The sequence below is a fragment of the Triplophysa dalaica genome, chromosome 11 (assembly GCF_015846415.1).
Source record: "Triplophysa dalaica isolate WHDGS20190420 chromosome 11, ASM1584641v1, whole genome shotgun sequence".
In the NCBI taxonomy this organism is placed as follows: Eukaryota; Metazoa; Chordata; class Actinopteri; order Cypriniformes; family Nemacheilidae; genus Triplophysa; species Triplophysa dalaica.
Window position 1 is genome coordinate 2981370 of NC_079552.1, and position 10702 is coordinate 2992071.

Here is a 10702-nt window from a genome sequence, read left to right on the forward strand (position 1 = left end):
GTCCACACTGGATGCAGCACAACACGAAACAACAAACCCATTAATACATTTTATATAATACTTAATAAAATAGGAATATAATGCAATATAATAATCAATTTAAAAAAACTTCACCCTCAAGGGATCCTGACTGAATATGTTTTTCTTCATGAAGAATAATGCAGTTGGAGTTATAAAACCATACCAAGCGGTCGAATGAAAGTGACTGTGTGTTGGCTCAAAAAAAGTGCATCCATCGATCAAAGAACTGCTCGACACAGCTTTGTGGTCAACAACGGTCTCTTGAAGTGAATCTGTTCATTTGTTTAAGAGAAATATCCATATTGACAACGCTATTCACGTTGATGTCTAGCTTCCGTCATCTCACGAATGCCCATTAACCAGAGGCTTGTTTTTCCGGGAAAGATGACCCAGTAAGTACTGGTGACAAATGCTACATTTTTAGTTTAGTTCAAATAGGATAGCATCTACTCTGGCGGGAACTTTTGTCACCGTCATTTGCCGGAAAAACAAGCCTCTTCACGTCACGTGCATTCGAGAGATGACGGAGGCTAGACATCAATTTTAATAGTGCTGTCAATATGGAAATTTCTCTTAAACAAATGCATCGATTCACGATGGTTAATCCAAGATAACAACCGCTCAAAGCCAATAACACACGTTGGATGCAGCAATTCATTTTAACATGTTTTTTTAAATAATATACATGACAATATATTTACAAATGGCCTGTTCGTGACATTTGACGTAACTTAAAAAATGCAACCTTATTGTAAAGTGTTACCATTTAAATAAAAGTTACACTCTAAAAAATGCTGGGTTATTTGTTTAACCCAACAGCTGGGTTGAGCCTGTTGGGTCATTTTGTTGGGTTATTTTCTCAGTGTTGGGTCATTTTTTGAGTAACCCAAACGCTGGGTTACCAGTCTGGTCCAATTGAGTGACAGTTGAGAGAGTAAACCCCTCCCACTCCTCGACGCATCAGACAAACTTTACCTTCGCGGGCATTTTGATCCACTTTATCTCGGAAAGCTGTTATTCGGAGAATAAAAGGTATGTTTTACGAGTTTTTAATGTATAAAACTATTACTGTAAAAAAAATGCAAGAGTATGCAAAATTCGGCTGTTCGCATTAGGTTTGAAAGTAACGTTACAATCTAGCTTCGTTAGCTTTGGATAGCTAGTCTGTAACGTTATGCCCACGTTGTTCTAATTTACAGCTTTTTAATCATTTAAACTTCCTTTTTGGTGAACATTTCCTCTGAAATGTGTGACTTGTGTGAGTCATTTAGTTCAGTAACTTACGCAACTTGATATTAGTTTAAGGTAGACAAGAGAGCGTCGTGTCAAAAGCAAACATCCAGCTCATTTTTTTTTATAAATACCGCTAATGTTCGGTGACGGAACTTAGATTTAAGAGTCTTTTAGACGAGAATGTTGTTGTTAAGAACTCAAATACGTGATTTATATATAAACATAACGCCTCTTTGAGATTTTGTTAAGACGCTGTCGGAGGTGTGAGCTTCAGGCTGTCAGCGGTCGTGTCTCCGTGGAGAGCAGCTCTATCTCGGCCATTGCCTCGGGAGTAGCCGCTCTTATAACGTTAGTGGTTAACAATGCGATATAGTTAATTTTGGGTATATGAGACGAACAATTGTTGCTCTTTTTAGACTTCTACTTATTCCCGAGGGGGTCGAATTAGTGAAGGGTTGTTTTAACGTTTATAATATTTTTTTTTAAGACTGTATTTCGCTTTCTGTACTATATCCCACTCTTCTTTTTTCCCCCACTGACAGGTTGCAGAATAACAGCTAATATTAATGGGTCATTCTATTCAAGAGAATGTCAACTGGAACGTGGATGTTTTCATAACAGGCTTAAAGGTAAACATTATTTAGGTAAAATGTTAATGTACTTCTTTATATGTTTATTATAATCCATTGTGCTCTGGGTAGGCCAGTTTCCTTACATTCTTCTCTTGTCTCTTTTCTTGTCTCTTTATAGATGAACAAATTGATAAAGAAACCCTCCTGCTGGACATCCACTTCCAAAAGTGCACACCACACTGTTGTCTACAACTCTCAGGAAAAGAATCCTCTTCAGTAAGACTGCTCCGTGGATATATCAGGTTAAGCAGTGCTGAAACCGAAAGAACTAACACTATTTAAAATGTTTTGTGAGTTTATATGAAGAGGAAAGTTACGGTGTCCCTTTTTCACATCCATAACGCTTGTTTATTTCTTTTTTTATAGAAAACTTGTGCATAGACTTATATTTTATCATATAAATGCGGTTCTATCAACAAGGGTTTAGTAAAATACTTTTTATAGTGTTTTGAAGTGTTAAGTTGTCTAACTATTTATATTTACTTGTGCCACTTTAATAACCTTGTTAAATGTATATGTTAAAATCTAAACTAATGTAATTTATTGAAGTTAATTTTCTTTAAATATGTATAAACATACATTTCATCAAAGTGTTTTATATGCCATTTTATTGTTCATTGAGCATAACATATTGCATGTTTTTATGAATTCCTTTTGTCTTGCATTTTGATCCTTAATAAAACTATTGATTCTTACTGATGCCTCGAGTATTTCTCTGTGATTTTGTTATTATTATTTTTAAACATTTCGGGTTTGTTTTAAACCATCAATGTAATTTTTAAGCAAAAGTTGATTTAAATAAAACAACCCAGCATGTTGGGTCAAAGATTTAACCCAACTGGCTGGGTTAAAATAACCCAACGCTGGGTTTGTCCATATTTGACCCAATGTTGGGTTACCAAAATAACCCAAATTGGGTTGTTTTAACCCAGCCTTTTTTTAGAGTGTATGTTTGGTAGTAGTAATGTTCTTAGTTGATCATTTATTATTCTCAATGACCTCACAAAAGTCTCTCCAGAATATAATAAACCTCCAGGATGTAATAAACACCTGCGAGATGACAGATTCAAAAACTACTTAAAAGAAAAGAGCCGGCCTACACAGATTTCACATTAACATTCTGCTCTCATCACCTCAATAATGAGAACACATCATCAATACAGCAGCATAGATTCTGTAATTATAACACATTGTGAGGAAGAGCATTTTGTGAATATCAGGCTGATCGAATTACTGTGTTTGGATTCTTATTATATAAAATTGGCAGGTCGTTCCCGACACCTCCCACATAAAAAAAATATGTCAATACCATACAGTCCAATCTGAATAGTTTATGAGGGCACCTTGGCCCTTATTAAAATGCTTTGTGGAATTAAGGTCATCTTCAGCTACTGTGAAAAGAAGCCAAAGCATTCAATACGAAACAACCACCATAGTTTTGCTCCCTTTGACTACTAAAGTCATCTTATGACTCGTTAGTAAAAAAAATTAATTGATTTTTAAAATAATTTTACTGATGATTACAAGTATTTTAAGAGAACAAAAAACATTCTGGACCCAAGCAGTCCTTGTGATTTTAAGTTAATTTAGAATCTCTTCACAACAGTTTTTGGATATTAAATAAGGAATCATGTACAGGCAAGTGTTGAGACAGCCGATGTATAAATTGACTTACGTTTAAGGAAACTTTTAGGAAAATGAGACAAGGACTTTTTACCATCAGTTGAAAACAGATAAACCTTATTTAGCGGTGACTACAAATGATAATATTACGGCAACATCCCGTCTGCAATGATACAAACAATAACAGCACCATGGCACGAGTCAGCTTTGTTCGGGCCGTGTTTGATGAAGACTCCAGCTATCCCACAGAGCTAGTGAACACTGTAGTAAGAGGCAGTGATATAGAGTGGTTAAGATCCATGTATCATTAACTGCTTGAGTGCGTTATTAATTTGTCTTTAGCTCTTGTGCACCACATAACGTGAATATTAAACAAGGAGGAGAGTAAGGAAAAAAGAGAGTGAAACAGAGCAAAGTGAACGAGAGTGAATTAGAAAGTGTACGAGCGAGTGAGAAAGAGAATTGAATTTCAAAACGTCTTAATTAGAAATATTAAAACATTGTCCAATCCATCAATACGTCAATTTTTTTTGTCATAACAGGTTGTCTTCAATAACCCCACACAAAGACCTCTATTGACGGTTTCACGCCTGGAAGAAATTAACTTAAACCAGTCTGTGTTTGTTTATCGGTCTGGCTTGTCGCTAATAATATAACTATATTTTAATTTACTTATAGATGACCCTGGACAACAAAACCAGTCTTCTGGGTAATTTTTTCGAAATTGAGTTTCGAATCTGAAAGCTGTATAAATAAGCTTTCTATTGATATACGCGTTGTTGAAAAGGACAATATCTGGCTGAGATATAACCGTTCAAAACTCAGGAATCTGAGAGTACAAAAAGGTAAAAATGTTTAGAAAATTACCTTTGAAGTTGTAAATCTGAGGCACTGTAGAAGGCCATCCACTCACAAAAATAAAGATTTTATATATTTAGGATAGGCAATTTACTTAATATCTTCATGGAACATGACCTTGACTTAATATCCTAATGATTTATGGCATAAAAGAAAAATCTATCATTTTGACCCATACAATGTATTTTTGTCTTTTACTAAAAATGTTCCCGTGCTACTTAAGACTGGTTTTGTGATTCAGGGTCACATAATAATAGTAGTTTATATAATATTTTATTGTGTAATAAATTATTAAATAAATAATTTTTTGTATTTTATTGTAGTTTTTATACAAAAATATATGAATTTGATCAAATTTGGTGAATGGGTCACAATTAAGTTTAGCCAAGTACCGGTCTTTCATATCCCAAAATAATACAGACATACTTTGACTTCCACACATTGTGTAAGCGACATACAACAGTAATGCGGTATATTACAAATTCCTATAATCACAAAAATACTCACCGGTATTCAGTATGAACCGGTATATCGCCCAGCACTAGTTTTAACTTAACCATGTGACCCCTTTTAATGGTTTATAAGGGTAGGTCTCAGATAAAACGAAGCAAAGGTCCAGATTTGCCCCGCGGTCCATCAACTGAGGATGACTGGTCTATATCAACTCAAGTCAAAAGAAGATAAAGGGAGCAAGAGAGTGAGATTTAATGAGAGAAAGAGAATGAGTGAGAAAGAGAGAGAATACGAGCGAGCCAGAGAGAGAGAATGAGAGATTGAGTATGCAAGAAAATTCAGTGAAAACAGAGTTTAGATAAAATCACATGGGTCGGTTCTGACAGAGCTGTACATGTTTGTAACACCTTTAAATGGCAGATAAATGACACACAAACACTCACATCATCATCCTCTTTGCACTCCAGTCATTCATTCACACTGATGCTCATGTTTAGAACAGTGCTGCAATAGCACCTCCACTCCAACGCCTACAAAGCTTAGCCTAAACTATGGTCTCCCAGCTGAGCTGTTTGCGGTTTCGCGGGCCAACCAGTAAACTACAATCTAGCCTTGAGCCCTATGGGTTCTTTACAGCACCACCTTGTGATCAAATCTCACAACACCGGCAGGTGAAGGCTATCTGAAATCGCAGTGGTTGGTGACTATTTCTGCTGTTCAGCCTGTATTAAAAGGATCAGGGTCAATTCCCTGGAAAGCTTGAATCCATTTGAATCCAGGGAATATGAGACACGTCTCTTATAGCATGAAAGCTGGGTCACAAGGTTAACTTGGATCACAAGCTCTCTTCTGATTGGTCCCCATGTCAATTACAGCAGCTCCCCTGATACCGTTGCCTCTGAGGTCTATCCTCATTGATGGAGACATTACACAAGTCTTTTTCTATGTGACGGAGGGGGGTGACTGCTCGACTCTACACAGTTATCACCATCTCTGTCTTCTTTACCTTTGATTTTAGTTTCATTAGTCTACCCGTTCATTCCACATTAATTATCCCGCATGATAACAGGAGCATCTGCATCGATGGCTTCTGCCTCTCTGTCCTAATGAGCAATCACAACATCGTCTGCCATGCTGCCGTGTTTAATTGTCGCGGGTAAGCGTTCCGCTTTTCAAGTGCCTTTCATGATCGAAACAGCTTTCAAACGAAAGAGGAACAAATTTGGAAACGAATCCGAATGCTGTATATTATGAAAACTGTGCTTTGACATATATTGTCTCATATGTATCACAGTTACAGTACAATGCATTTTATAACTTTAAAACTACAAAAATGGTAGAAATATACAGGGATCTGTAATGGTTTACAAAACAAGTTTGTGACCCTGGATCAAAAAAAACAGTCTTAAGTAGCAAGGGAACATTTTTAGTAAAAGCCAAAAAATATAGTGTAAGGGTCAAAATTATAGATTTTTCTTTTATGCCAAAAATCATAATTATATAAAGTAAAGATCATGTTCCATTAAGATTCTTTGTAAATGTCCTTCCCTTAATATATAAAAACGTCATTTTTGAGAGTGGATGGTCTGCTACAGCGCCTCTGATGGACAACTTTAAAGGCTTTGCACCCTTAGTTTCTAGAGTTATAAATGTCTGTATCTCTGCCACCTATTGTCCTATCCTTAACAACTAATACATCAATATAAAGCTTAATTATTCAGCTTTCAGATGATGTAAAAATCTTAATTTCGAAAAATTGGCCCAGTCTGGTTTTGTTGTCACATTTCTAGCATTCATATGAAGTCCCCCAAAAGAAGTATACTTCAAGTCCATCATCAAGTACACATAAGCAAAGTTTTACTGTATACTGTAGTATAAAACCAAAGTGGGAATTTACAGGCCCACGTTTTATTCAAGAAAGTTTATTTTTCGGTGTAACAGTAGTAAACCGAGTGAATTATCCTTTTTTTTACTACAACTATACAGTGCTATAGGTTAAGTTATAGGTATACTAGTTTACAATCTAAATATTTGTAGAATACTTGTATGCTACTGAATCAAAAGCAGAGAATTCTAGTAGAATGTTTGATCTAGATTAAAAGTGTAATCGAGTAAAGCCAAGTTAAGTGTCATTTTAATTGTAGAGTGTTCTAAAAGTATACTTATCTTAGTATACTAAAAAGGCTGATAAACATAGGGGTCGCATCATTAGAATCCCTACTCGCTCAAAGAAACTTTAAAGTCAATGTGACATTACAATTGACCCATTTTCCTTTCCATTTTTCTTTTTTGTGTCCAAATCATGAGCATATTTTAAAAAAGGTATCTGTAATCTTTCATCACAACGTAATAATATCGTCTTAATCTCTGGTTCATTCTGTTAGCCTATGTCACGCCCACTTATCCTGATTCAATAAAATCCTACTAAATAACGTCCCAACCTTATGTCTTTTGAAAATCTCATTTCCGTCTGAAATTGGTTGTGAATTCCAAATCACATCCACCTCAAAGCGTGTTACATTAACCACTACGTCTCTCTTTTAACCTGCAAAATGTAAAACTAAAGTACACCGAGTTTCCAGTGTAAAAAAAAGAAAAAAAAAGGGAAAAAACACAATTCTCCACAAAGCAGAATGTGAGCTATTTAAATCTGTGTTACCATCAGATTATTTACGATGAGTGAAGTCAGACAGATGCACGCAGGATCCTCCAAAGGCCTGACACTACGGTTATCAGTTCTCACCTTCCGTCTTGTTTTCTCACCATGACGGCCACTGGAATCAGATCTCTCTTTCTGGCCAATCGGAGTTACGCTGCTGATGAGATCAGTGGTGGCCAATTTAGTCAGGGTCAACACTCATTGCAACCCATTTAATTTTAATTGGTCTAAAATGTAATCTATTTCGTAATGTCAAATCCAATGTTTGTCACTCTCTCTCTCTCTCTCTCTCTCTCTCTCTCTCTCTCTCTCTCTCTCTCGCGTGCTCTCTGTAGCTGATAAGGCAAATGGCTTTCATATAGTCAACGTGCTGGCTGGTTGATTTATTGCATTATATTCAAAAGTGTGTTTGAGATATTGTTAATTGGTGGTGTTTGAATAACAGTGAAGAGGTTGGGAAGTAAGGGCTCCTGGAGTTTTGTAATTCTGTCCTCCGGCCTTTTAATAATGTGCAAGAGATTGCTTGGAGCAGAAGTGGAAGGAAATGCTTTAGTGGCTAGGTAAGTGATTATTTTTTCTTTTTCCTGATTATTTCAATTGCGGTGCTCTAAAATAGAAATCGAACAAAGGAAAAAGTCTTTCCAGGGCAATAATCATCATTATTACTGCTAATAGTGCTAATTATTACTGACAAAAAGTTTCTTCTACGGCATTGTAAAGCACCTTAATTTTTAGTTAGACAGTTAGTCTTATACAAATTTGTGATATGTTGAAGAAAATGACAAAACGTTTGTTCAGTCTGCATTTAGTGAAGGTCAAAGCGGCAAAGAGTGTTTGCGATGCACAGACAGCTGAAGCCCTGATGCATGTCTAAAGGGTCTTTACTACAAAAGTTCCCTGTTGTGCCGTCCAGGATTAAGTGTTCATTAGTATTACTTGATCTCAGTGGAAACCCTCCAAAATGGCAATTCTGAAAGGTAATTGGCATCGCAAAGTACAATGGTTTCACAATGTTGTTTGTTTGCACTTTAAGGATAAGAATTCGTCAGGAGAGGTTGTATCTTAGGCTATTGAATTAACAGCACTTTGTGGCCAATCAGAGTTTTAAATAAACACTAAAAGACCTTCACAATAATGCTCTCAAATTTTCTTCAACTTTGTTCAAGTCCAATTTTATTATCTCCTTTAATTTGCAGAATTCATTTGTTTCTTGCATTGAGACGCATTGGCGCCCCAATGCTTTTGTCCATATAGTGGATTCATGTTGAAGACATGAACGTGCAAACATAAATAGACTTTAAAGTAAACACATCTTTGGAAATATTTACTGGAGAAAGTAGTGAAAACAAGCTGCAGTATGTCATCGCTTAACATCCTCTGAGCTTACGATCGGCCTGTCTTGATGTTAACACATTATCGCCAAAAAATGGGTTTTTTGCTTACACAACCCTACTGCTATGCTTCACTGACAGAATACTTGAATCCAATACCGAATTGAACATTTTATACATTTGGTGGCAATCTATGCGCGTCTACTTTAAAGGGGAGTACAGAACCATAGTAAAGGGCCATTTAAACCTCCAGGACTGAGCTACTTATTTCCTACTTTAAAACACAAACCACAAAAAGAAAAACAAGATTAATTGGCATCTTTTACCTCTCTATATGTCTCACTAACTTTCTGTCTGGTCTCTGTCACCTCTGTGCAATCAGTTGAGGCCGGTTTCCATTTAGCCGCCATTTTTAATTTGCTCTCCTTATTGACTCTGTCCCAGTTTGCAATTAAAGCCTCTGGCTGCCTCTGGTTTCCTGTCAGTCTCAAGCACTTCCTGGTACCCCTAATGATAGCTGACAGTAAGAAAGACTCCAGGAGCTGCTCTGGGTATGAGCAAATGATGCACAGCCACACGGATGAGTAGCAGAAGCACAAACGTCTTAATTTTCAAAGTATTGACTGTTTCACACAATATTTGTGTTTGCTATTTATTGTTGTGCATATTGGAGGACTGTATTGACACCCGAGCAACATGCTTACAGTAAACGATTTAAAAAAACTGTACACTTAGGACCCTATTATTTCCGCAATGCGGAAAATGTGTACGGAATCGCAAAATCCAGGTATAAAAACAAACAACACACAAAAAAACTGAGAATGTACCAGTAAGATACTGGTTATTTACTTGGTTGTACATTATACCATATTTTGAACTATTTTTTTCCTTTATGGTTTAAAGCATTAACTGAGGGGTTTTTAATATCGTCTTTAAGTGAAAACTATACTGAATTATTTGTGGGCAAATATATTAACATGGTATAGTAAAAGACGAAGAACAAATGTCAAGAAAAATTTCCGAAAGAGCTGAATTTGAATGAAAAAGGCCCTACACAGTAAGGGCATATACTTTGTAAAACCCACTTTGCAAATATTTATTTTAAAACAATATAAAACAAATTTCAGTCCCAAAGTGACAATACGTGTCGTTTTGAAAAACATTTTGAGCTCTCAGTCTGTAAAAAAATCCTTTCCATAATATACAAGCATTATAATTTTAACTATATTGAGAAAATGTATTAACATAAATAAAATTGTTGTCAGAAACACAAAACTGTAGTCAAAACTATAGAAAGATCTACATCTCAAAACATACGAATGCTGTAACGAACACACACATTTCTAACATCAAATTTCTATTTATAGCCTTCTGTTGTAATGCCTACACGAATTCTACCTTCTTTTTATAAAGTATGTGATATTCTTTGATAACATGGCATAAGTTTGATTTGATCCAGATTGTTTCAGAAATACAGCCGCAAAGAACTCCTTGAATCATAATTTGTGATCCAGACCTTTTTTGATCCTGCTGACTGGCCAACCTCCAACGAAAGATAATTCACAATTTTTACGATCTGTCAAGACAGATAGAGAGACACCCGGCCTGGGATCTGACCAATCCACACTTCATGCCACCAAACCGTGGCCGCCAGAGAGATGAGCCTCTAAATATATATCTCTGCTCCTCCTGTTGCAAACTGGGCTTCTGTCACACCTGTCTGCAGGTAGGCCGGTCCTCTAAGGTTATTTGTTATCCAAATCACCAGCGTCTGTCACAATCTGCTCTGTGGGACCCTCGGGTGAAGAGGTGGTGGAGCAGAGAGGGATGATGGGATTGAAGTGGGAATTAGAGAGGTGTTGGCAGAGAAAGTGAGCGAGAGAGAAAAAGAG

The 10702-nt window shown here is 36.3% G+C and overlaps 1 long non-coding RNA gene across 1 annotated transcript; it reads left to right on the forward strand.

Annotated features, from left to right (window-relative positions):
- The first annotated feature begins 817 nt into the window (after positions 1-817).
- Positions 818-2788, forward strand: LOC130432064 (uncharacterized). Its single transcript, XR_008908399.1, has 3 exons — positions 818-1053; positions 1797-1883; positions 2005-2788. It is a non-coding gene; the product is annotated as an uncharacterized LOC130432064 (long non-coding RNA).
- The last annotated feature ends 7914 nt before the right edge of the window (positions 2789-10702 follow it).